Raw genomic sequence first — 22,911 nt, 5'->3', positions numbered from 1 at the left:
CGCGGTTCAAGCCCCGGGCCTCCTTGACCCGTGTGGAGCTGGCCCATGCGCAGTGCTGATGCACGAAAGGAGTGCCGTGCCACGCAGGGGTGTCCCCTGCGTAGGGGAGCCCCACGCGCAAGGAGTGCTCCCCGTAGGGAGAGGTGCCCAGCGCAAAAGCAAGTGCAGCCTGCCCAGGAATGGCGCCGCACACACGGAGAGCTGACACAAGATGACGCGACTAAAAGAAACAGATTCCCAGTGCCGCTGATAAGGATAAAGCGGTCACAGAAGAGCACACAGCAAATGACACAGAGAGCAGACAACTGGGGGGGGAGGCGTGGGAAGGGGAGAGAAATAAATAAATAAATCTTAAAAAAAAAAAAAAAAGACAATCCAACGTGAAAGTGGGCAAATGGTCCAAACAGACATTTCACCAAAGGAGATACATGAATGGCCAATAAGCACATGAATGCTCATTAGCCATCAGGAAAAGGCAAATCAAAACTATAACCGAATACCACGCCACACCCACGAGGATGGCTACAATCAGAAAGGCAGGCAATGACAACTGTCGGAAAGGATGGGGAGAAACGGAAACCCTCACCCGTGCCAGGTGGAAACAAAACGGTGCCGCCACTTGAAAGCGGCAGTTTCTTTAAAGGTTAACCTATGGCCCAGCAAATCCACTCGTAGATTTCTGCTCAAGAGAAATGAAAATAGATCTCCATACAAAAGACGTGTGTACAAATCCCAGACTCGGAGATGCTGATAATCAGTCGGGGGTGGGGAGGTTAGGCCGATGCTGCAGCAGGAGGGGGCTGTGGGGACCCCTCCACTGTGCCCAGCCTCCTGCCAGACCCCCAGCCCTGGAGGGTGGGGCTTTATGTCCGAGCTATCTCTGTCCCACCCATATCCTAAGGAAGTCAAGTTCTATCCCCGCACGGGCAGGAGCGTCACCGCGTTGGACAGGCCAGGGCTCCCCCGCCCAGCATGGCTGAGCAGGGAGGGGACGTGTATATCTGCTGAGATACAGGAAAACCGAGAGACTCGGCCGAGTGTGGCGGGAGGCAGCGGTGGCTCCCTCACTGCCCACCAAAACCTCAGCGCCAGGTGACTATCCCATGAAGAAGCTCTTGCCGTCCCCCACCTGCGCCCTGGGGGCTGCCTGGAGCCTAACTCCTGCAGGTTTTGGGGATTCCCAAGCCAGAAGCCCCTGAATTATTTTAGGGGATCTTGTATCCCATATGCACACCCGACACTGCTGGTAGACCAAATAAATACTCAGTTTCACACATGAACATATTTCAAACCAAAATAGATGCTGCTGTGATGAATAAGATTCATATACTACAAATTCATCGAAAAGTGGGTTCCTCTGGAGCTTACTGTCAATCTGCAGTTTTTAAGTCACGGGTATAGCTCTTGGCGCCCGACCGAGCTCGCAGCATCCCCCGTGCTGCGGGAGAATGCTTTGATGGTTTCTTAAGTCCTTCTAGCTCCCACCTTCTAAGGATGCAACTTCTAGGAAGCCGGGGTGAGAGAGCAGAGAAGAGCAGTGACACTACCACTCCTAGAAATCTGCCCAGCCCTTTCCAGCGGACACAGAAGTCGCCGGTCCCTCCGTGAGCCCATCTGACCTGGCCGTTGAGGCTGACACAGCGGAGATGCATGTTGAGGTCTTAAGAGCGCTGGGTCCGAATGGCCTGGGTTCGAATCCCACCTTGGCCACTACTGAATAAACTTGGCCATGGGATGTAACGTCACTCAGTTTCAGTTTGCTCATCTGGAGCGCAAGGATGTTACAACTGCCGCCAGAAAAAACAGACTGCTTTCGGGTTAGCAGGTGTGTGTCTGCTTTGAGGAGGGAGTTTCAAAGCGATGTGGCCGGGGTCTGCTTTAAATAGCTTGGAACAAGCTGGCATCAACAGCACCAAAGCTGGAGAGGACACGTTGAGGGGGCATTTTAGGAGTTCAGTCTCGGATACCAGAGTTGTTTTGGACAGCAGCCTGCGTTCTCCAGAATCCAGCTACAAAGCTGTGCGTGCCAGGTCCCAGTGACATCCAGTAGGCCACCCAGGCGCTGGCAGTCTGCCCTGACGCTCCCCAGCACCGGAGCGTGAGGTGACCGGGATGGAGCGCTCGCCGGGCTGGCTCGCTCAAGCTCAGCAAGGAAGAGCTGCTATCGTTATTGTGTCGGGAGGCCAGCGCTCCGGGGCGGGCGGGGGGGGGTGGGCAGGGACCTGCCCTGAGTCTCTGGGGGCAGAGCTGCACTGAGTCTTCTGGCTTCTCTACTTGGAGAGGAAATGAGGTCAGTTCTGTAGTTTCTTGGTGGCTCTGAAGGCTGGGGTGAACCCAGCTACCTCTCCCTGGTGCAGCCCCCCCATCACCCTCGGTCTGGGGTTCCAGGGTTCAGCCTCCACCAGGTGCTTACCGAGTGAGGTGGAAGGAACGCCCCCCATCGGGGACCCTCGGGCCTCTGAACCTGATGGAGGCGGGGGTGCAGCCGACCCGGGTGCCCTCCCCTAAGGGTGCTGCCGGAAGCCCCCGCGCCGCTCTCCTCTGAGCCGGCGAGACTGGGGGGAAATTCTGCGCTCCCCTCTGCTGGCAGGCCTCACCCCACCCCCATCTGTGCCGGCCCCCTCCTCCGGGGGCCCTCGCCGACTGCCCAGCCGAAGCCTCCCCCACCGAGTCAGCGCCCACCACATCACCCGTCTGCTTTCCTCACAGCCCTGTCTGAAATGACCGTGCTCAGCTGTTTTCCTGATCTCCCGTCTGTTTCTCTCCAAGCCCCGAATGGCAGGTGCGGGGTGGGCAGTGATCTTGCCGGCTGTGTGCCCCGGGCGCTCCGCACAGGTCCCAGCACAGCGGGTGGTGCGCAGGTATGAGCTGAATGCAGGGAAAGAACAGCTCGCTCAATCCTGCCGGCGGGGCAGGCAGGGGGCGGCGGGGGGTGGGCAGTGCCCCGTGGGAACGAGACGTGGGGTGGCTCCCATCTAAGCCCCTCGAGGACCCGGGAGGGGGGCGATCATGAAACCGTCTTCCAGGCCACCGAGGTCCAGATAGTGAAGCGACGCCCCCGAGGCTGCACCGCGTGCAAACACCAGGGCTGGGTCCCGGACCGACGCGGGCTGGCAAGCGTTCACCGCGCAGAGGAAGGGGTTGTAGAGCAGCGTTTACCTGGCACCTCCCAGGCACCAGGCGCCGTGCCAGGTGCTTTCTCACTGTGGTTTCCCGCCTGCCCACCCTGGGAGCAAAATTGAGCTTCACTGTGCAGATGTCGAACCCAGGAGCAACAGCCCAGTGACTTGTCCCAGGCACCCCCCCCCAGCCCCCCAGGCCCGCACCCCAGGCCTCTGCACCTCGCCACGTGGTCGGGGTGAGCTGAACCGGCATTGCGCCCCTGCTGCCTCGGTTTCCCTTTGTGCAGGGAGGGTGTGGTGCATGGCCCCAGGCACGGCGTGACGCACCAGGGAGGCGCCTGAGAAGTCTCAGGGCTGAAAAGGGAAGTGGGAGGCGCCGTTTCGCCATCCCACCCCTGCTCACAGTCCTGGCCCCGAGCCTCTGACCACTTCCTCCGGAAATGCCCCTGTGCCCACAGCCCCGGCTAACTCGGGCCCCCAGACCCAAGGACCACCCCCCCCCCACATCCTCCTGCCGCAGTCACCCCAGCAGGCACGCTCCCCCGGGGCTCTGACGGAAGCCCGGTCATTCACCGAGGCTCTCCCCGCCAGCCCGCCCTCCCATTCAAGCTCCCGGAGGCATCCTCTTCCGGCTCACGCCTGGCACGGTAAGGTAGCAGCGGGTGAGGAGCTCGGGCTTTGGGGTTCAAGCAGATTTGGGGGTAAGGCCATTGGCGAATGCTGTGCCTTTGGGCAAGTGACTTTATCTCCCTAAGGCTTGGTTTTCTCATCTGCAAAATGGAGAGAACTACAATCCCCACCTCCTAGGACAGCCAGGAAGAGAGGACACAGGTCAGACGACTCAGCAGAGCGCCTGGCAGACCGTGCGGGTGCCGGGGGCAGTGGTGGCTCTTGCTGCCGGCCCAGCCTCCCTCCCCGCTTTGCCGAGCCTCCCTCCCCATCCCGTTCTTTCTCAGGAGCTTCCCTCCTCGGCTGACTCCGGTCCTAACTCCAGCTAGACCACTGAGAGGCTGTCCTGGACAGTCTTAGCGGACCTGTGAAGGAGAGCCCTTTTCTTCTGCTGAGATTATTAGCCACAAGACAACTGTAAACCTGCAGCTGCCAGGACCAGCATGGGCAGAGAGGCTATCTGGGAACTGGGTCAAGACAGATGAAAAAAAGAGAAAAAGAGACTAAAGTCTGGAGAGACACAGTTTGAGCCCCTGGATCCTGCTGTGCCTGAAGCCCTGTTATAGACACAGCAGGCGATATACTCAGCCTTTGGTTTAAGGCAGTCTGGGGTGCATTTTTGGGGGGGAGGCGGAATCACTTGCAACCAAATCTTGAGAAATACGACCTGTCTGCTCAAAAAACCCAGGGTGGGGGAAGCAGACGTGGCTCAACTGAGAGAGCGTCCATCTACCATATGGCGGGTCCAGGGTTCGATCCCCAGGGCCTCCTGACCCGTGTGGGGAGCTGGCCCATGCGCAGTGCTGCCTCAAGGAGTGCCGTGCCCCCCGCGCAAGGTGTGCGCCCCTCAAGGAGAGCGCCCCGCGTGAAAAAAGTGCAGCCTGCCAGGTGTGGCGCTGCACACATGGAGAGCTGGTGCAGCAAGATGACACAACAGAAAGAGACACAGATTCCCAGTGCCACCTGATAATGCAAGCGGAAGCAGAAGAACACATTGTGAATGGAGACAGCTGACAATGGGGGGAAGGGGAGAAAAATAAAATAAATCTTAAAAAAAACAAAAACAAACCCAGGGTGACTCCTCGGTGTCCACAGATCAGTTCCGGCGTTGCGGGACCTGGGCCCCCCACCTTCTCCGGCCCTTCTCTAGCCCTCATCCCTCCCACACTCCATGCCACCCACTTCCCCAACATACCCTGGGGCCTTGACCTGGTTCCACCCAAATTCTCCACTTGGCCGATTCCTATTCCCCCTCCAGAAAGGGATCAGATGCCACCTTCTCCCAGGCACCTTCCCTCCATACCCCCCACCACTCTGGAGCATCAGTGGCGTCTGCCTCGGGCCTCCTGCCACCCTGCTTACATCCCTAGAGTTCACTAGCTTCTTTTTTTTTTTTCAACTTTACATTTTGGTATCATTTTTTAAAATGAGCAGCTGGGATTGATTTGGGATTTGACAAATTCAGAATTTAGTGTGCATTCAAGTTCTCGGTTGCAAAAATGACAGTCTTGAAAATGTTGTGATCAAACTGATCCAGTTTATTTTACCTGGGGATAATAACCACTGGCATTTACTGAGCCACTGCTTTGTCATTGCATGTGGGCATGTCTATGCATAATGTCATTTAATCCTTACCCTGTGAAATAGTATCCTTACTTTACAGAAAAGCAAAGCAAGGCACAGAGAGGTCAAATGAGTGGCCCAAGATACCACAGCAAGCTCCTGGAGCTAGGGCAGGACCTTCCTCTTCCAAGCCCGTGTGTTTCCGCTGGCTTATCTCAGCTACAGGTGAACACACTGTTTGGGGGCTGCTTAGAAGTGCTTTTAAAATTCACTGCCTAGAGAGCCGAACCAGGCTGGTTTCCCCTGGTTGCTCAGGAGCAGGTGGCTGTGCGCACAGCTGCGTGGGGGTTTTGGGGGTTTTGGGGGGTCACACTGCCCCACAGCCCCTGGCTGGAATGTGCCGCCCCGTTCTGCAGGAATCAGATTTCAGGTTCATCAGGTCTGCTTCCGGCTGCTGGTTCGCGCACAGTCTTGGTTGATTGACGGGGAAGGTGTTTCGACACGCGACTGTTTTGAACAGGGTGACTTCCCTGTCCGTCCTGGACAGGGGTGGGGTCCCGGGAGCCACTTAAGGGCAGACCAAGAGGCCGCCGAGCCTGGCAAATGAGTGCGCCCTGGGTTCTACGTCTGTGGGGAAATGGGGTTGACTCACTTAGCCAAGGTGGTCTGCCCGTCCCCCGTCGGAGCCCCTGGGTCGTTCTCTGTGAAGGGGCTGAGGATCCTTCGGGGGCTGTCGTGTGGCTGGACGTGCCAGCACACAGGAGGTGCTCACTGAGTGCTCATTCCTTCCTTTCCTTGCAGCCTCACCGCCAGGACCACCTTTCACCCATACCTGGGCTCGGCTGCATCCCCGCCCCTCCCCCTGCTCCTGGTCCAAGCACCCGTCCTGACCTCTAAGAGCCCACCCAGCCTGGGCAGCCCCCTGTGCATGGGTCCTGAACCAATCCGAGCCCCAGACCTGAGCCCTGGGCTCCTGCCGCCTCAGTTCCAATTCTCCTGGCCAACTCCTACTTTGCCCTCAAAACCCAGCTCAGCTGCCACCTCCTCCAGGAAGCCTTCGGGAAACCCTTCCGGATGTGAACCCCAGTATTCCTTCTCTGGGCTCCGATGAGCCTGAGATCACCCCTGACCCAGCCCTGACTACCCTGGGTGCTAATTTAATCTTTTCTTGCCCCTGTCCTCCCAGGGACAATGCAAAGCAGACAGATGCATATCTCACCCATAGCCCGGCCCCTGCAGCGGGCCTGTCACAGAGTCAGTGGTGACTAAAGGAAAAATCTACTAACATTTGCTGCATGCCAGGCATAGGGTCAACCACCTTGTGCCATCTCAACCACGTGGACTATTGTCCTGTGACAGAGGAACTATTATCCCTGTTCTATAGAGGAGGGGACTGAGGAGAGAGGACACCCATTGTTTGGGCCGGCTCTGCACCCACATCCCTTGTAACAGCCTGCTCATTTCCTTTGGGGAAATCAACTCTCCCCCAACTCTTTCTTTCTTTTTTCTTATGGTAAAATATACATAATGTAAAATGTACCGTTTTAACCATTAAGGGCATGAGTCATTAAGAGTACAATTCAGTGGTATTAAGTACATTCACAATGATGTCTAGTCATTACTTCTGTTTTCCAGGTTTCCATCACCCTCAACAGAACCTCTACACTACGAAACAGTAACTTCCCCTCCTCCCTTGTCACCAGCTCCTGGTAACCTGTAATCTACTGTCTGTATGAATTTGCTTATTCTAGACATTTTATATAAATCGCATCATACAATACTTGTCCCGTGTCTGGCTTCTCTGGCTAAGCATAATGTTTTCCAGGTTCATTGCTTTTTCATGGCTGAATAATATTGCACTGCCTGGATGGACCCCATTTTGTCGATCTGTTCACCCATCAGCGGACACTTGGATTGTTTCCACCTTTTGGCTATCGTGAATAACGCCGCTCTAAACACTGGCACACCAGTATCTGCCCCGGTCCATGCTTTCATTTCTTTGGGGTGCATGCCTAGAAGTGGGATTGCCGGGTCCTATGGTAATTCTTTAACTTTCTGAGGAACCATCAAACTGTTTTCCACAGTGGCCGTAACATTATACATTCCCACCAGCCGTGCGTGGGGGCTCCAACTTCTCCGCCTCCTCCTTTACCTCGTCTTCTGTCTTTTTAATAACAGCCTCCCTAGTGGGTGTGAAAGGGTGTGTCATTGTGGTTCTGATTGGCACCACCCTTCCCACCTCTTAGTCTATGGGGTCTCTGGAGCAAGGGAGGCAGAAGATCCAGGCATGTCAGTCAGAGTAGTATTTCTCCCTCGGCACAATGATTAACTCAGGAATGGACAGCCGAGTCAAGGCTGGCCAATGAGATTAATTCCTGGGACTTTCGGTGGCACTCTTGGGGAAGCCCAGACCCTGGCCTTTAAGCCTAGAATTGCCTGGCCCCCTCCCCACATGGAGGGGACCCATCTCAAAATAAAGCCAACAGGGAAGAAATCAGAGGCGAGCGTGGAAAAGTTTCAATCCACGACATCAATCAAACCCCTGGATCAAGCTGTGCCTGAAGCTAATCACGTACTAGACTTTTCAGGTCCACGAGCCAGTTAAAATCCCTTTTCTGCTTAAGCCTGTTTGATTTGGATCTTCTGTTCCTTGCAACTAACAGGGTCCTCGCTGATAAGCTGAGGCTCACAGAGTGATGACACAAGCAAGTCACATAACTGAGAACAGAGGAGAGCTGTGACTCACAGCCCCAGAAACTTGCCTCCTGGCCTGACAGCCGCCTCAGTGCTCCCGGCTCGTTGGGTATAGCCCAGACACCGCCCTCTGCCTGGCCGGAGCACCGTCGCCCCGTCCCCCCGTCCCCACAAGCAGCCGGCATTACACTGCTTGGGTTCTTGGCATCAGTTTGCTCCTCTATCGAATGGGGCTAATGCCCCCCACCTCAGAATTGCGGTGAAGGTCAAAGGTCACACTGGCCTGCCCCTCAAAGGACTCCCTGGATGGAGGCTACAGGGCGGATGCTTCTGGAAGCTCTCTCACCTTCCTGACAGCCTGCAGGTCTTCTGGGCTCAGCAGACCGTCCCCCCGCCTCCAGGCTCAGGGGGTTTCTGGGGCTCCATGCCTGTCAGTCCTGCTGCCCCACTTCTGGGCAGGGGTCTGGAAGGGTGGGGTTCCCGCACGGCTGGGCACCCAAGCCCAGGGGAGGAGCCCTGATACAGGGTGACGCTGGCAGACCTCTGGGAGGTGGAGGGCCTGGGGACTTCCTGGACTCAGGGGTCCCACCCAGGCCCATTCCCCAGGGGAAAGTATCCAGGGACCCTCAGGCAGCCTCCCACCCGAGGAGACCCCTGTCTCTCAGAGGCTTCCGGCGCTTCAGGGCACCATAGGGAAGGGCAAGGGGGAGGAGGGTCCAACAAGGCTCTCTCCTTTCACACCTGAGCAAGGGGGCTCAAGCAAGCTCTGTGACCTGACCAAGGACACGCAGGGGAGAGGGCGGAGCTGGGCTCCGCACCTGGGTTTGTTGGGTTCCAAAGCCTGTAGCCCCGAGTGGGCCACATGCTCTCTTCCCCGCTCACAGGGTCAGGAGAAGCCCAAATGTGATCCTGCAGCAAGAAGGTGCCCCGTTAACTGAGCTGAGCTGAGGAGGGTCGCGGGATTACTATGACTTGGTCTGGGGGCTTCCGGAAGTGTCAGAGGAAGGAGCGCCCAGAGCTGCCCCCCACGTCACCCTGAAGCCCTGCCTTCTCTCTCCCTCTTGCAAACAGAAAAGCTCAGCGGAGTTTCCCTTCTAGGAGGTGAGGACCCGGCTTCCCAAACTCCAGGCCCTGGACCACCCCCCAAGGTTTTGAACTTCACCGCCTGCTGCCTTAAATCAACTTTAAATCCACTTACTGCTTTTCTTCTTCTTAACTCTGCTTCACCCTAAGCATTAATTTCTGGAATCATGAATTCAGTGTGCCAGTTTTGTTTCCTAGTAAGGTTTATCTCCATCCCCCATAGGTGCTCGTTAAATATTCGTTGGACGAATGAATGGGGTGCGTGGAACTCTGTGTTGAGTCCTGCAGCGCCCAGAGGCTCCCGAGGCCCCCCGGTCATTTCTCAGATGAGGACCGAGAGGCTGCAGGAGGGAAGGGGGCTGGCCCCCACCCAGGAGTCACCCACTCCCTGCGCACCGCTCGGGAGCGCCCTCTGCTGGGCGGCACTGGGAGGGGCCTTGCCCTCGGCCCTGAGAGCTCCCCCCACCGCGGGGGCCTGGAGCCCACAAAGGCAGGTGGCTGCGGGGGGGCCGAGCAGCAGGCACCAGCCCTGGGCTCCCAGCTCCAGCCGCCAGCATCTGATCGGGCTCTACTTGCGGCCGTGGCTCCCTGGGGTCATCAGGGAGCGCAGGGATGGGTCAGGGGAAGCCTTCGCAGACCCGCGCCCAGAGCGGCCAAGGGGGCTTTCGCTCCGTCAGCTGAGCCCCCCTGCCCCCAGCCCAGCCCCAGCTCCGCGGGAGGAGCCCCTGCCTCGCTGGGACTGGCGCTCAACCCACCGGCAATGGGAAAACTGAAACCCAGAGATGGGGAAGTCACGGGACCAGTCCCCACCCCACCCTCACCCCCGTCAGATGAGACACGAGGGGTCGGGTCACTCCGGGTCCAAATCCCAGCTCCCCAACGTACACCGGCCGTGTGTGACGGTGGACGGGCGCCTCACGTCTCAGGGCCTCGGGCCCCACGTCTGGCAAAGGGCACCGGCCACGCTCTCGCCCAGGGCTGGGTGGGGAAGCAGGGCCCCCGCGGGGAATCTCCCCGAGGGTGGGGGCCCCTGGGCCCCCTCTTGCTAGGGGGGGAGTGCCCGAGGACCTCAAGGGGCTCAGCAAACCCCCACCCTGCGTGTCCAGAGCTGCCGGTGACCAAAGTCCCTCCCAGCGCCAGGGCTCCGCGGACCCTGGAGTTTCCATTAGGGACAGACACGGAAGCGGGCGGCAGGTGGAGGGGACTTCTGGGTGGACAGCTCTGAAATGTGGGGGAGGGGAAGGGACTGGCTCAAGTGGCCCCGAGAGGGGGAGAAAGGCTCCACTGGACCTCGAGGGACAGGGACAGCCGGCCCCGGGGCCTGGGAAGCCCGTGCCCTCCGCCGAGCCGCCCGTGGGCTCCGGGTTTCTGCCCCTTCCTGGGAGGGGTCGAGGAGCCCTGGCTCCCCTTTTCACCCACTGCAGGGCCCTGGGCAAACCGCTTCGCCTCCGCGGGCCTCAGTTTACCCAGCCGTAAAACGGGTGCTGTTCGGCGTCTCGGGGTGATTTCGAGGACTCAGGGCCGAGGACGGCGTCGACCTGGCGTCCCCCACCCCGCCCCGGCGCGGCAGTTGGCTTCACGCCCGGGGTAGCTAATGCACTTCCCCTCCTGCGGCCGGTTCTGCCCCTCCAGGCAGCTGTGGGGAAACACCTGGGGTTCCCGGGCCCCCCGGGGAAACCAGACAGCCCGTGAGAACCCGGCCGCAGGGAACAGCATCAAGAGACAGCGAGGGTCCGGCCGCAGCCCAGGGACCCTAAAGCGCGGCCGGCAGGCCCCGACGTCCCCAGCCCCCCGCGCGGAATTTTAGGGTAGCTGAGGCCCCCTCATCCCGGCCGGGCAGGCCGTACTCACGGTCAAAGGTGCGGGGAGGGGACGGGCGTCCTCCGGGAGCCCCAACGCCATCTGCCTCCAGCACCCCGGGGACAAGCTGCCGGCCCTCCCCGCCGCAGATCCTGACGTCTCACTTCCTCCTTGCTCGCCCAGCATCCAGGAAACCACGCCCCGGGGAGAGGGTGCCAGGCACCCCGGGCCCCCGCCCGGCCCCCCGCTGGCTTCGGACGCTGCCCGGCGGGCTCCTTCCAGGCCCGGCCGGCCCCAGCGGCCTCCCTGGGCAGGCCGTCCTGTTCAATGAATAATACAGCCAGCTCCCAATCGGGCGGCCGATCGCCTTTCGGGGCCACTCGGGTTTCGGCCAGGCTGGTTTGTTTTTCAGGGCGCCGGGCACTGGCTGATTCTCAGGCCCCACGGGTGCAGTGTGGACTGGACCCAGAGCGGGGCTACCCCGTTTACTCTGAAGGCAGACCCAACGGGGACGCAGGGGTGGGGGGGTGTGGACAGGGCAGGCGGCCTCGTCTCCACCATGGCCAGTGGGTTCTGAGCCTCCGGGCTCTCAGCTGCCCCCGGCCCGGTCATGGCCCCCTGGGGCGCCCACTCATCACTGCCCCCCACCTGCTCCCATGCTTGGAGGCCGTGGAGGGATGGGGTCCCCTCCTGGGTCCCCCTGGCCCCGCCTGCCAGTCTGTCTCCGTCCGTGGGTGCCCAGCGTCATCTCCTCTGGACCCCACTCGGCCTCCGCCTGGCCGCTCCCTTGCCGCAGCCCCCACCCTCCCTCTCGGGTCTCACTTCCTCACTGCAGCCCGCGTTGCTGTTTGCAAATAGAAAACCCCACCCGGCATCGCCCCGACTCAGAGTAAACCCCCGAGTCCCCGCCATGACCTGGCCGGGCCGACCTCGGGGACCGCAGCCCCCACCCTCCTCCCCTCGCAGCTGCCCAGGCCCCTCCAGGCGCTTCAGACACTTGGGGCATGGTCCCACCTCAGGGCCTTTGCACACCAGCTCTTCCCTCTGCCCCGCAGCTCTCAGCCGGGTCTTTGCCAGCTCAACACCTTCGAGTCACTCTCAGCTCCAGGGCACCCCTGAGATGGGCCTTTCTTTTTCTTTCCTTTCCTTTTTCCTCCTTTTTCAACAGCTTTGTTGAAACATACCTCACCTACCATAAAGTTGCCCTAATTCAAAGTGTGCACGCCCACCGTTTTTTTTTAGTATATTCAGAATTGCGCTACCATCACAACAGTCTAAGTTTAAAACATTCTTGCTCCCCCGTAAAGAAACCTGATGCCCCCAGCGGGCGCCCTTCCTTCCTCTCTCCTGCCCAGCCCTGGCAGCGGCTAATCCCCTTTCCGTCTCCCTGCATTTGCCTGATCTGGGCATTTCACATACACGGAATCATACAACAAACATGTGCCCTTTTGGGCCTGGCTTCTTTCATGCAACATGACAACTTCAGAACTTCTTTCTTTTTCAGGGCTGAATAGCGTTCCACCATCTGGACATACCGCATCTTAGGGCTCCTGCCACCAGGCGGGGGACACCTGCGAGAGGCGGGCCCAGTCGCTCCCTCTCACCTCCCGGGCTGACCGGCTTCCCATCGCTGATCCCGCCTGAACACCCGCGGCTGCTCCTTCTCTGTTTCATGTCTCTCTTCCCAACTGGAATATCAGCTCCGTGGGGGCGCAGGCCATCGTGCATGGGGCCTGGCACAGGCCTGGCACATGTAGGTGCTTGGCAAACATGTGCTGACGGGCTGAATGGAGCCATTGCCGCCGTGGGCTGGGGCCACGGACGCCCGCACCCGGCTCCCCGCCAGGCTCCCAGCTCCCCCGGGACCCATGCCGCCCTGCCTACTCGCCAAGGCAGGGCCGTGCAGGGACCGCAGCAGGGCCACCTAACAGGGCGCTCGCCCCCCCGAACCCCAGGTCCCTCCTCTATACGGGGAGTGCCCCCTCGCTTGCAGGGGTGGGTATGCAGCGGGCTGGAGGGGACAATACATAGTAAGCAGCTGGCACAGAGCCAGGCACACAGTAGGTCTGCGACTGCACAAAGACTAGGGGTGGGGGTGGGGTGGGCAGGCAAAGGAGCAGCAAGGCGAGGGGCGGGGGGAGGAGGAAGGGCTGCTGGTCGAGGCCAGGTGAGTTCCAGGGGAGTCCCAGGTGTGAAGGAATAAAGCTGCCCCAAAAGGAATGGATGTGACAGAGCAAGGGAGGTGACGCCTCTGCCCTGCTCTGCCTGGAATCTCCTGCTTCCCGTCTGGGAAATGGGCTTGGGGCTCTGCCCAGAGAGGGACAGGGACAGCCTGGGGCAGGTCCAGAAAGAAGAGGTGGGAGGGGGCCTGGAGACCCCGTCCTGGAAGGATGTGGCGCCCCAGCCTCAGGGAGTCCTGGTCACTGCACACTGTCCCCAGGTGGGCCCAGGGCACAGGCCAGACCCTTTGGTGTGTGTGTGTGCGCTGGGGTGGAGTGGGGAGGGAGCAACCTAGGGAGGGAGATGCCAGCTCCAAGAGGGAAAGAATTTCCCGCAGGTAGAGCTGGGCAGGGATGGGTGGGGTTTAGACACAGAGAGCCCCGGTCCCAGGAGGTGTGCACCAGGGCCTCCGGCCGAGGGTCATCAGGTGGCTGAGTGTCCAAGATGCTCCCCTGAAGCTCCCAGAGCCCGGCTCCCAGCTGCTCCCCGGCTCCCAGCTGCTCCCCGGCTCCCAGCTGCTCCCCGGCTCCCAGGGGCTCCCCAGCCCCTTCTCCCAGCTACAGGCACTGGGCAGGGGGGGGAGGGGGCAGGACCAGAGCAGCCAAGAGCAGACAAGCCCCGGCCAGCATCCGGGGCCCTGGTGCGTGGCCCCGCAGCGGGCGGCCCCTGCCTGCCGCCTGCCTCCAAATCCCCACGGCTCTCAGGCACACAAGGTCTTCTTTTCCCCACATGCAAAGGTGATTGTCCTGCTTGACCCCAGGGGCTGGGACTTCCAGGGCACTGCCCCAGCGAGGCCTGAGACAGGGGCACGGGGGGATGTGCCCAAGGGCAGGGCTGGACCCTAACACCCCCCCGTCACAGCCACCCTTCCGCTTTATGACCACGTGCTCTTTACAGACGGAGAAATAAGGCGCCTGCCCGAAACGGCCAGCCTAAAAGCAGCCACGCGAGCACCGTGGCCCGAGGCATCGCGCAGCTGGACAGCGGCTGAGCCAGGCTGCAGACGGAGGCGGCCTGACTCCTGAGTCCTGCCCACCGCATCACCGTCCCCCCACCCCAGCCCAGGGCCTCAAAGGAGAGAAGAGGTGAGGGCCAGGCCGATGGGCTCCCGCTGGGCCCCACGCCAACAGAAGCCCCTTAAATCTCCCCAAGCACCCGGCCGAGCTGCTGCGGCTCTTCCGCCTCCCAGGAGAGGAGACAGGTGAAGAGAGGTGGGCAGCCTGCCCGCGCTCGCGCACCTGACCACCTACCGGGCCTGGCTTTGGACCCCTGGCGCGCCCAGCCCCCGAGCCGCTCCGTCCACGAGAGGGCCCAGAGCCAGGGTGGCCCCCCTCTCTTGGGGTCCCAGTCCCAGAGACCCTGCCCCCAGCTGCAACCACCGAGCTCCCGGGGCAGAGGGCCAGGGCTGGCCGTCCGTCCGTCCGCCAGGCCAGCAGGCAGCCCGCTCTCCACACACCTCGTGCTTTTCCAGATGTGAGTGGGTCGGGGCCAGGGGCGACCGGCCGCCTTGGAGGGGAATCTGAAGACGCAAGTGGAAAACTATGTGCTGTCCGATCGCAACCCTCCAATTTGTCCCTGCGGCCGCCGCCAGCCCCGCCTCGGGCCGCCGACCTGCTGACTCAAGTCTTCCCTGGCAGCGAGGGGCTGGGATCTGGCCTACCGCCTGCTCGGGTTGTCTGTCTGTCTGCCGGTCTGATTCAGGGAGTGGCCTTGGCCCTTTCGGGGTGGGGGGCAGCAAAATGGGGTGAGGGTCTGGAGGCCAGAGAGGCCACCGAGACCCTTCCCCCTGCTCACCACGGCAGCGCCCCCGTACTTACGGGTGCTAAGGGAGGGCCTGGGGCCAGCCCAGTGCCAGTTAACGGTGCCCACACCCACCGGGCTGCTCCCCCATCGTGGACGGTGGGCGTGCCGCCCCGCAGTCCTCCACACGCCCGGAGGTGCCACTGCACAGAGACGAGGCCGCCAGCACTTAGCAAGCACTTCCCAAGAGCCAGGCAAGTCTTGGCCCCACAACCCAGTCAGGGAGCCGTATAATTACCCCCACTCTGCTGCTGGGGAAACCAAGGCACGGACAGGCTCTGGGAGGCTGCTCTAGAGGGTGAGGGGCTGCTGGCCCCAGGCAGGGCCCGGCGGGGGCCTCCCAGTGCATCCTGTAAACAGCCCCTGAGGTTTCCAGAGCGCCAATCCCTGGAAACCTCGGGCGAGAATGAGGCGCAGGAAAATCCAGCTGTGGTTAGAGGGAAAGACACAAGGGACTCGCCCCCTGTTCGCCCCAGCCGCCAAGCCAGCCTGCCCCTGGAGCTGGGTCCCAGGCTAAGGCTGGGGCCGGGGGAAGGAGGCAGCCCCTGATTCATTCTGGGGGGTGAACTCCGCCTCTTTTCCGTTCCCACGGTCCTGTCCCAAGAGCATGCTTCAGCCTCTTCCTCTCAAACCTGCTCAGACCCGAGGACCATCGCTACAATGCCTCCTGCCCACATCCATCCATCAAGAGGCTGGTTCCCATGGTCCCCAGACATTCTCGCCCAGCAGCAGACAACTGCGGCAGCTGTAATTACGCTTTCTTATCACGAGCAGGGAGAATGTGCTGGGTGGCTGATTTCTCTTTTCCCTCTGGCTACCAGGAAGCTCGGCAAGTCTCACCTCAACGGAAGGACCTTGGGATCCTGCATGTCTCTGTTCTATTCCATTTTGCTCCCTAGGTCATGGCTTCCCATTCTCAGCTGTGCTTTTCCTAGCCCTGATGTATTAATTATTTTACTGTAGGCATTTCCTGTAAGCTGTCAGAAATATTTTGAGAAGGGAAGGAGGAAGGAAGGAGCATTAAATACCAGGTAGTGAGGGAAGGAAGAAAGGGGAAAAGAGGGAGAATCCTCCAATTCTTTACCCTTTAAAAAATATCCCCTTAAATTTTTTTTTTTAAAGCCCTTATGTAGTAGCCAAATATGCCATCTCTAAGCGCCTCGCAGATACACGGACCCCGTGCAACCCCCCGTAGAGACCCGGGTGAGGAGAGCCCGGCCTTGCTCAGCTCACAGGCCAGAAGCCCGCTCTCTTCCGCTTCGGAGTCTGAACCCTCTTCCCAGCCGCAGAGGTCGGGGCCGGCCCAGGTGGGCGCCCCCTCCCCAGGGGCCGAGGCGCTCTGCTTTCCCCCTCGGCTCCCCCTCGCACAGGGGCCTCGGGGCCAGGACACCCCCCCCACCTGCCCGGACCCGAGGGGCAGCGACCGCCGGGCCCGTCCTCCGCCTGACTGGCCCCCACCTGCTGATCCCCTGAGGCTCTGCAGGTGGGGAAGTCCAGGCCACGGGCGAACGCCCGGCGCATGCCCAGTGGCACGAGTCAATGCCCAGGCCGGGGTTTGAACCTGGGCAGCCTGCCCCCGGTCTGGGCTGAGCCCTTAGCTGCTCTGCGATTGACATTCCCGCTCTCCTGAACTCATCGCTAACGTCAGCCCCCGCAGGAGTGGGTGGGAGCCCCATTTTGTGGGTGAGGAAATGGGCTCAGAGAGGTTAGGTGGTGGGGCCAAGGCCACACAGCGTCAGCGTGTTATGTAACAAACACTAGCGCCCGAACACGCCGGCGAGCCTGCCAGCCGCGCTGTAACTGCCACCTCGACACTCCCCGGGGGACGCTCGGATCCCGGCCACACACCACCTCCCGCTCCCTGCTGCCCATTTGTCCCGGCCTCTGAAGTTTCTCCGGAGAGCGCGCCGGGCGCCCTCCATCCCTGCTCTCGTGGAGGCCCGGGCTGCCCAGAGCCTCCCGGGGCCGATGTCCCCTGGCCGTGTGCTCCCCGCCCACCCGGCGAGCAGCTGGGCAGGGTGCCCCCCGCCCTGGTACCTGAGGGTCCGCACGGAGATGCAGTACTTCCACATGAGGCTCCACGCGGCTCTGCCCTCCCCCTTCATGCCGGGCCGGGCCGGGGGCACGAGGGCCCCGTGGCGACCACTGCCCTCAGCCCCGGTCTCCTCCCGGCCGGGGGCCCGGCTGTCTTGGCAGGCTGTCAGGTCGCTTCCTACTTCATGGTTGAAGAAAGAAAGAGAGGGGTCCCAGAGGCCCCCAAGCCGGGCGGGGGAGGCGCCGGCTCCCCAGGCCCCCCGCAGGTCCCGGCCACCGGCCCCGTTGCCCCTGCTCCCGCCGGCTCCCGGCCCTCCTGGCCGAGTGGCCCTCGCACACCCGCTCCCGGGCTCCGGCACAACCTTGCGCCCGCCTCCTGCCAGGAGCCGGCGATGGCCGGGGGCCAGGGGAGCAGTGAGTCACACGGGGCGGGACGGCGGGGGGCGACCGGCCAGAGGGAGGGAGAGCTGGGGGGCCGGTCCTGCCGTGGCCCGGGACAGGAGAGACGGAGCCTGCGAGGGAGGGAGGAGGAGGGAGGCTACGGGGAGGCGAGGGCGGGTCCACATCCTCCCACCCTCCCCAGGGGCCTCAACCCAACACCCGCCTGCAGGAGCCCGGCCCAGCCAGCGTGCCCGCCCCGCAGGAGAAGGGGCTGCTCGAGCCGCCCTGGAGGAAAGCGTGGGTCTGACAGAGGGGGCACAAAAAAGGGCTCTGGACGGCTCCCCGGGAGCGGCCTGCCCCGGGGGGTCTTTGGGGGCCTGCCTGGACCCTTGTCCAGCGCTGTGACCTGCCTGGGGTGGCCGGCCCCTCTCCAGCCTCCACTCTCCCCTCCGATCGCTGGCATTCACGGAACCCTGGGCGCCCATCTGGGCCCTTGCGGGTCCAGCAGTGACACCTCCTACTCCACACGGCCTTATAAAGTAGACTTTATTATTAGCTCCATGATCCGCGGGAGGAAACTGCAGCACAGGCGGGGAATTCACACACCCCAGCCACAGAGCTCGGAAGGCGTGGAGGTGGGTCCAGGGACCCACCCTGGAGGGCTTAGCGCGCACCAGCTCCTCCGGGTAGAGACGGGTGGGGATGGTGGATGGGTGTGGGTGGGACTGAAGGGCCGACGCCCCTCTGAGCAGCTCGGCGGGGTGGGCTCCGAGCCCCAGCTGAGTCTGGGGCCTTTCGAGCCCCGGCTGGAGCCCCCACCCCCGCTCTGCACCAGCTGCTCGGAGGCCCAGCCCAGGGTCGGCAGCTGGGGCTTCCCGGCCAAGCCCCCTGGGACAGTGACTCACAGCTCGAGGCCGGTGCTCAAAAACAGGACCTAACCCCCCCGCCCCGGAAGTGCCCCAGAGGGCAGGTGCTCCCAGGCGGCTCCTTGCACCCTGCGGGGCCCTGGGCTTCTTGTACGGCTGCACCGTTCCTGGCGGGCACTGGGTGGAAACTGAGGCTGAGAGAGGAAGCCCCCTGCCCACAGCCGCAGTCACGGAGGGGGCGCCGAGCCTGAGCCCACGTCTCCAGGGCGAAGCCCGGCTGGGTCCCCGTGCCACCCGCGCTGGCCGTGCTGAACGGGCACCCGTCTCAGATTCCGTCCCGACGCCACAGCGAGGGGCAGCAGCCGCACACTTGTCTGTCGCCCCGGCCGGGAAAGAACTTTTCGTCTGACAGCACGATGGCTTCTACAAAGGTCGTGGGCTTGCTGGGGCCCTCGAGAGTCCAAATTCTCCCTCTGTGAAGGCAGATGAGGCTTCCCAGGTCCCCAGAGCAGACCTCTACCTGCCACAGAAGCTCCCCCAGTGCCCTGGGGAGGTGGCTGCCCAGCCTCTAGTTGGACACCTCCAGTGACGGGAAGCTCCCTACCTCTCCGTTCCATCGTGCGTCCCTAGTAAACAAAGAAAACTCTCTGGACAGAGATTCCCTGTCACTTTTTCCTGCCACCTTCGTTCCTTGTACCGCACACAGTAAGGCTTCCCTTCGGGGGTTTATCTGGTCTGTCCTACAAGGGAAGTCCCCTAGATACCTCCCATGTGGGTGGAACTACCCTCTGTTGGCACATCCCCACCCGCCCGACCCCACAGTCCACGTCCACCCACCCACTGCCTCTCCATCAACACGACGATCCGTGCACCTGGAGACTCATTCACTCCTCCTCATTCCACCCACGTCTTCCTCCCTCCCTCCTTCCTCTCTCTCCCTCTCCCTTCCATCCATTCATCCATCCAACCATCCATCCATCCCCTCTTTCATACATACACTTATCCACCCATCCACTTATCCTCTCTTCCTTTCATCCATCCGTCATCCATCATCCATCATCCATCCATCATCCATCATCCATCTATCATCCATCCATCCATCATCCATCCATCATCCATCCATCATCCATCATCCCTCCCTCCCCCCACCCCTCCCTTCCCCCTCCCTCCCCCCTCCCTCCCTCCCCTCACTCACTCCTCTCTGTCACTGGCTGGCCCCTTGCCCATCCAAGGCCCACGGATAAGCTGTAAAAAGTGGCTGCAGGAGACTCTTTCTCCGGGAGGAGCGTCTTCCTAGCCCCTCCTCCAGCCCTTGGCCGCTCACCCAGTCCCCAGATCTCCACCCAGGGCTTGTCATATCTCTGACAACCTCAAGGGCTCTCTCTCTGCCCCACGCCCTCACACGCCTGCTGCGCCTGCCCGGCTCTGATTTCCCATGCCTGCTGGGTCCCACCGCCCCAGGCTCTGGCACAGGACCCCCCCCCCCCCACGACCACCCTGGGCTCAGCCCCAGGGACTCTCCTCACCTAGCTGGGAGTGGGAATTTAGCACACACGTCCTGCAAGCCTACTCTATGTCCTACACCAGGAAATGCAGGCTCCAAGCGCTTTACGGTTTTCCAAAGGCCAACTGGCCACACTGTCAGCTTTCCCACCCACAGCGACTGCCCTTGAGAGGAGAGGCAGACCCTCCACTCATCTTTGATTTCCTTATGCCCGTGCAAGCCAATCTCATCTCTCTGAGCCTCAGTTTGCTCCTCTGCAAAATGGGAATAAGAATCCCTACCCTCCGGGTCACAATCTCGTGAGCTTGGGCGTGAGGCTTGACCCCTCAAGGTCCCCTTCTGTATCGAGGATGAGAGGGGCTAATCCCTGGAGAGGGCTTATTGTTCTGGGAGCAGAAAGAGGGCCCTGGACCTGTCAGCCGTCACTGAAAGACCCCCTGGCCCCGCCGGGCATGTTAGGTGCTGGGTGGTGGCTCATCTCCTTCCCGGCCCTGGAGGACACGGGAGCCACAGCAGGAGGCGGTGGGAGGAGGCGGCGCGGCCGTGCACAGCCTCAGCTGCTCCTCTCCCGGCCACGCGGTCGAAGCTGGGCTCTGCAGAGCGCTGGCTGGCCCTCCACCCTGGCCGGTGACTCACGCGGCGCCCTGAGGATGAAGTCACCGCCGCCCGGGCCAAGGAAAGGATACATTTGTTCCCTGGGAGATGCCGAAGCTGCCACGGTGAACTTGGCTGCGAGGTCAGGGCTTCGGGCTTGCGCACACTTGGGGGAGGGCGGCGGCCAGAGCAGGGAGGGCAGTAGCCGGAGACCCCCTTCGGGGGCCGAGGACCGGGGGGCCAAACGCGGGAGGGCGCCCCTCCTTGGAGACGGGTGAGGGTCTCTCGGCCTCGGGCCAGCCTCCAGGCCTGGCTGGACACGCTTCTCCTCTACCCTCCGGGTGAGGTGTGTGCCCACCTCGGCCTGGCCACAGCTATCTCAGTTACGCAGTGGCCTGCGGCCCTCAGCGCCTTCCCCCAGAGGGTGGACACGACAGTGTTGGATGAGGCTGGGTGGTGGCCCTTGAGTCCAGCCCACCCTCCCCTTCGTGGGGTCACCCTGCCCTTTCGTCCACCTGCCACTCACTGCCTTCCAGATGGTTCTGCCAGCGAAGGTGCACCCCAAGGCTCCCCACCCCCCACCCCCCACCCCCCAAGGAGAAAGGCCAACCCCAAGGCCCTCTTTGCCTGGAACTTTCGGATACTCCTGAGAGGCCCCCCTGCTCTGGCCACCTCCCCCAGTCCCCCCGGGACTCCAGGTCCCCCCAGCCTGGACCAGGGGCTCCCCACACCTGCGGGGCTGCCTTCCCGTGCGCCCCGCAGATCCGCTTCCCACCCAGCCCTGCTCTCATGGACTGCCACCCCCAGGCTCCCGTGCCCTTGGGCGGGTGTGGCCAAGGGCAGAGGGCAGAGGAGAGAGGGGCCAGCCCTGGGACCCCCAGTGCCCGCAGGGCTGCCCTTAGCAATCGGCACTCTCTCTTTCCGGCTTCTTCTAACTGCTCCCCCCTCCCGCCCATCTCAGCCCGAGGGCTGGGACAGCCCCCACTGTTTCCAGCCCAGCTGCACCTGCCCCTTGGGTCCCTAAGCCCCGCACACACCCTGCCCTGCCCCGGCCTGCGCGGCACTGCCCGGGGACGCTCCTGAGCCAGCCAGCGCATCTCCGCCGCGAGCCGGCACTGCACCCTCCACGGCTCGGCTCAAAGGCCACCTCCCCCGGAAGCCCCCCACGCTCTCACTCACTCGTCCCTTCGTGCCACCATCACTGACCGCCTCCTCTGCACCACATCTCACTGGAGGGACGCGGGGAACGCGGAGCCCAGCAGGGCCGACACGCCGGCGGGAGGGGACAGCCACTGCCGAGGGGGCAAGTGAAGATGAGAGCGGCACGATGAGGGACGGGGACATTTCCAGTGGGGACAGTGTCCTCAGGCTTCCGCTCTGCCCGGTCTACCCTTCCCTCCCCCACCCCCGACCTGTGCCCAGTACAGCCCAGTACAGGCCCGCAGATGTCCCGGCCGGGCTCGGGGCAGCCCACGCGGCCCCGTTGGTGTGGCCCCTGCCTGCGTCCCTCTCTGCCCTGCGAGCCGCGTGAGGAGGGGGCTGGGGTGGGGTGGGGGGCACAGCCAGGCAGCCTCGGGCCGTGCACACGTCACCTCAAAGAGCCTGGACGACAGCCCCGGGACGCGGCCCTGACTGTCCCCCTCTGACAAATGAGCAAACCCGGGGTCCGAGCGTCTCTGCTTGTCTCGACTCCACACCCACGCGCTTGCCCCGCTTCGGGCTGAAAACGGAATAAGCCCCCTGAAACTCGGCTTTGCGGATCCCCGGGGACGCCGAGGATGCGCCGTGCCTCGTGAGCAGCAGGTGCCTGGTGAGGAGGGGGCGCCGGGAGGGCCCCGCTTCCCAGATGGCGGGCGAGAGCCGGTCACCGGGGCCCCGGGGCTCCCGGGCGCGCGGGCAGCTGGCCGCCGTGCGCTGTGCCCCTCGCCGCCCGCAGGGCCTCGCTGCAGACGTGGGGGCGGCGGCTGGAGAAGGAGGCGGAGAGGGGCCTCACCCAGTCCCTCCTGGGCGGGCCCCGCTGCCCGACGGGGCGCCCAGGCCCTCTCGTGGCCGACTCTGCGGAGAGGCTGGGCGAGGGTGGTGACAGGAGCGGGGCCCGGGGCGGTGGCAGGGGAGGGGGGGGACAGTGGCTGGGCTATAGGATATGCTGATGGTAAAAACGCGACGCTGAGGATGACGCTGCAGTCTCCAGCCGCGGGAAGGGTGGATGGGGGCGCTGGCGCCGAGGGAGGGCTCGGGGAGGGGCAGCTTGGGGAGAGGAGCAGTAGGAAGCAGACTGGGGGTAACACAGAGTGGTGGGGCCACGCCCTGTTCAAGGCAACGACTGCTGCTGACGGTTGCCCGGGAGGAATGAGGGGTCTGGGGTTCCAGAAGTCAGAAATCCAGATTTTTACATAAAAGCCCTTGATTTTCAGAATTCGGCAAGAAATTCAAATGTGAAATGCCATGTGCACTACTCCCAAGCAGGCCCCCCAAAAAAGCTTCTCCGTGGGGGGTCTGGCCCGCAGGCCACTCTGTGCGCCCTTCGCTCCTTGACACCTTGAAGGCTGGCTTGGCTGCCACTTTCCCCAGGAAGCCCTCC

General features: G+C 62.3%; 1 protein-coding gene across 4 annotated transcripts in view; it reads right to left on the bottom strand.

Moving 5' to 3' along the window:
* Positions 1-22,911, bottom strand: part of IQSEC1 (IQ motif and Sec7 domain ArfGEF 1) — a 409,754-nt gene that overhangs the window by 104,686 nt on the left and 282,157 nt on the right. The window contains exon 1 of one of the 4 annotated variants that reach the window (XM_071212244.1): positions 10,983-11,069. The exons of the other annotated variants lie outside the window; for them this stretch is intronic. The gene's annotated coding sequence lies outside the window, so the exon portion shown is untranslated. Of the gene's footprint in view, positions 1-10,982; positions 11,070-22,911 lie in introns of those variants that run through there. 4 annotated transcript variants of the gene reach the window in all.

The sequence above is a fragment of the Dasypus novemcinctus genome, chromosome 26 (assembly GCF_030445035.2).
Source record: "Dasypus novemcinctus isolate mDasNov1 chromosome 26, mDasNov1.1.hap2, whole genome shotgun sequence".
NCBI classification, from domain to species: domain Eukaryota; kingdom Metazoa; phylum Chordata; class Mammalia; order Cingulata; family Dasypodidae; genus Dasypus; species Dasypus novemcinctus.
The sequence above is the reverse complement of the archived record's forward strand: the minus strand, read 5'-3'. Positions and strand labels throughout refer to the sequence as shown.